Source organism: Populus euphratica, unplaced genomic scaffold, assembly GCF_000495115.2.
Source record: "Populus euphratica unplaced genomic scaffold, PopEup_1.0 scaffold2344.1, whole genome shotgun sequence".
In the NCBI taxonomy this organism is placed as follows: Eukaryota; Viridiplantae; Streptophyta; class Magnoliopsida; order Malpighiales; family Salicaceae; genus Populus; species Populus euphratica.
In genome coordinates, this window is record NW_011502168.1 from 6,827 (window position 1) to 11,115 (window position 4,289).

Here is a 4,289-nt window from a genome sequence, read left to right on the forward strand (position 1 = left end):
GTAGTACTATGGGAGATTATTCTCCAAGCTAATATTTGGAATTTGCGGATCAATTAATAGAGTATTGATTATTCTCCTGCACGATCAGTCACGACCTGTTAAAACAAGGAAAAAAGAGAATGGACAACAACGCAGTCCTAGATTATGTTTTGGAAGACTTCGCGGGATAGTGTGGTCCTGAACTCTCTCAAACCTTTTGATTCCAGTTCCCCATTGTGAAGTTACTGAGAATTTGTGCATGCCTTTAACAATCCAAACCCTCAAGAAGAAGGTCAACCTTTGCTGCTCTTGTTCCTCTTTAGGCATACCACAAAGTCCTAAATGACACGAACCCTGTTTGTGTGTGTGTGTGCATATATTATGATTTGGTGAAACCCTAAGTGATGCCGACATCCTTCTATGTTTTTTTTATAACATCATCCCCCCACCACCCTCTCCAGCTCCATCTGTCATGCATTTCTTTATTTTATTTTTCCTGGGCATGAAAAAAGATATGTACACTTCAGAAGAAAATGAAAAAATAAAATTTGTGATTCCGTTTATCATTAGGATTTGGATCAACTTTTAACATTGTCACACCACATATGACTTTTTAGTTCTAGGTGATTCCAACCACAGCTGTTATGCTGGAAACAAGCATTTCAAGGACCAAAAGAGAATGAGAGAATCATACTGCTAATTCCCAGTGTTAATTTATCCCCTTTTCCATACACATGATCAGCACATCAATGTTGTGTTTATGATCAATAATATGCACGCAGGACAAACTTTTCACCAGCTTATCTAATATTTTAAATAGCACGATCTTACTTATATTATCCTTAGGTTTGTGTATAGTTAGTGTTCTAATATAAAAAAAACAAAAAAACAAAAAAACAAAAATTTATTTAGTTGAAGATATAAAAATAAATTTGTTTTTATAATAATTTTTGAACGAATTTCTTTCATCTCTAAATAACAATTTTATCATAATTATCTTTATATTTTTTATTTTAAAACAACAATTAAACACTATTTTAATTTATCAGAATATGTGTAGGAGAGAAACATGATTTCGTATGCCAATCTAAGGACAGCGACATGTAGAGAGAAAATCTATCCATATACCTATCAGTTCATATGTAATTGGTTTAAATTAAATCCAAATAAAAAGACTTAATCTCATTAAAAAATTACATGCTATAAAAATAAAAAATAAAAAAATTACCTGAAGATACTATAAAAATCAAAACTGGATAAAAAGGAAATGCACAGGGCCGGTGACATGCACCCTAGGGCATCGGAGAGAGACAGAACCAGAGAAAATAAGCTTGCATGGAATAAGGAACAGGACAACATATGTAAAGGAAGGTGCTTAGCTAGTTTGCACCAAGATACATCGTTTTGTCGTATCCATGTCAATCCTAATCATTTACTTGTCTGCTCATGAATTTGCTAGAATTTTGGAGGACGACAAAATCATATCGTCAAGAATTCCCCCTTTTCTTTTTTTTTTATCCTCGTGCTTCAGCCAGTATTTCAGCCTCCTTTTAATCCTCACTTTCTAGCTACAAAGGGGATTTGGATGGCTGGGCGGGACAATTTTACCACTTTCATGATCCTTATCAATAGGCTTTGTTTTTATCCAATTCCCATTGAGAATCAAAAGAAAAGGGTATAGCGTGTCGCTTTGATATGTATATGTCATGCTGATCATCAAAACCTAATAATTTGAAATTTTTGTGTTTAATTTTCAAACTAATTTCATCCAATGGGGTCTGTAGATTGGCTATTTCTTAAGGCTATGATGTCAATTGCAGCATAAACTGTTTAATGTTATAATACTGGTTATGAGAATCTAATTGTTTTTATATAAGTACTCTGTGGGTTAAAACCGATCTGATTTTATTTTTTAGTGAAAGCTAGAATGGTTATTTAGAGTTATTTTTTATAGTATTTGATTATTATCTTGGAATATAAAAGATGGTATAAAAAATATATTTGTATTTCCTATTTTGAATGAAAATTTATTTCAAAATTGTTCTATAAACATATGTTTACTCGATCTTTATGTTTACAAATAACGATGAAGATGTGCTTGGCGGCTATGATCTCATCATAGAGAATGTTGAGAGAGCAAAAGGGGGGAGGGTTTGGGGACCCTTGAAGGGATGTGTACCTAATCACATTCACAATTATTTACTAAAAAGGTTTTGTAAGGAAATTGGCCCTTCGAGGTATAAATACCCGACAACCCAAGGATTATCATTGACTTAATTAGTTAATTAAACTATAGTTAAGCAATCTTATGGAAGACAACGTGTATTAGCCCTTACCTTTTCTTCTCTTTTTCTTAGAGAGCGATCCAATTACCTGTGCACAAAAACCATCAAAGAGTTCGACAGAATTCTATAGAAGAGCAACAAGCAATATATTAAGAGTAGACAGCATATGTGCTTACTAACATTTGGGGCACTTATTAACATATTAGTCACGTAAAGCAAGATTAAGAGAATAGTACCAAAGTTAAAGGCTATTAGATGAGGTATAACTCGAATTAGCAGGAAGTACCGTGAAGAAATCTAGCTTTCAGGGGAATATTGGAAAAGTTGAAAGGAGATGGAACAAGAATTACATTGGGATTGATTAATTCTTAATTACTTTGTTAAATATTAGAGCAATCTTTATTTGGTACAGCCATATTCCCATTCATTCATCCAAGAAGAATAAATACGGCGTGCAATGAGAAGGGTATTTATTCCTTTTAACTTACTAGACTTTATTAAACCTATCTTTTGAAATGGTTTTATTTTTTAATGATTAATTTTGAGAGCGACTCTGAATTACGTGTATTAGAAGGTCATGAAAGCTCGGAAAAGTATCCCCACTAAATATTAATTATAAAAATCATATATTCATATCAGTGCTGAACACCTACTTAATGATTATAAAGTAAATGATATTGTCTATCTATATCATATTCGATCCTTTTTTCTATTTAAAATTAATATTTATTTGTTCTAAACAATACACAATTATAATTTATAAAAGATATCAATCAAATATGATTTCTTATCTCGAACCTTCTTTGATGTAATTTGGTATAATTGTGTTTTTAAATAATGAAAATATATCAATTTTAAATATGTAAAAACACTCAAATTTACTGATATTAACTTCTAAGGATAATAATAGTAATTGTAGCCCACAAGAAAAATAGATTATTTACATATATATACACAAGAATTTTTAAGAGATTAAAATTATTTTTCATATATGTGTTAATGTTTAATTAGTATTATAAATTTACATTTCATTATAAATATAATATAAAATCTTATGTTAACTAACCGACTAAAGCCTCCCTAATGCGGGGATTATTCCTGTTCTTGTTATTATTATAGATATTGTCAATAAATCATCATCACCGATGCTAAAAAGGCACCCTTAGGCTTCTTTGAAACTGAAGTTCGTGGACTTCGAATTCCTAATCTACAAAATGGCCTGTTCATTTATGGGTTTGATTTCCCTACCCAATTCTCCAAGCCCAACACTTTGCTTGACCAAAAATAGCCCAACATGAGCTCATAACCAATTTTGATGGGATTAAATTTTGCCCCATTCCATGTCTGTTCAATCATTTGCTTCCCTTTTGTTCATCTCATGACATCCCCTTAATTAGGAAATAATTTAAACATGAACACCGAGTAACTGTCATTGCTTTCAATGGCTTAGAAATATCATGGCAATATTATCAACATTAAAGCTATTAAATCTAATTTTACTTGGATTATAAACTTGAAAAGTTAATTCTATTTAATTTAAAATTTTATTTTTTAAAAAATTATCTGAGTTTTGATTAGATCTCACTATCAAGTTATATTGAGTTATATCACACCTAATTTAATTTGAAATTTAAGTTAAATTAAAAATAAGTTAAAAAATTATCGAGTTTCATCTGATTTAAAATATAAATAATCTTATTTTAGATAATATTATCAAATAAAATGTCTATTATTATAAAATTAGTACTCAAACTTGTTAGGAAATTGGAATTGGAAATAGGAAACAAGGGTTAGATTAATTAGATGGAAGGTTAGGTATTTATTTCACTGTATGAGTTATATCACACCTAATTTAATTTGAAATTTAGATTAAATTAAAAATAAGTTAGAAAATTATCGAGTTTCATCTGATTTAAAATATAAATAATCTCATTTTAGATAATACTATCAAATAAAATGTCTATTATTATAAAATTAGTACTCAAATTTGTTAGGAAATTGGAATTGGAAATAGGAAATAAGGGT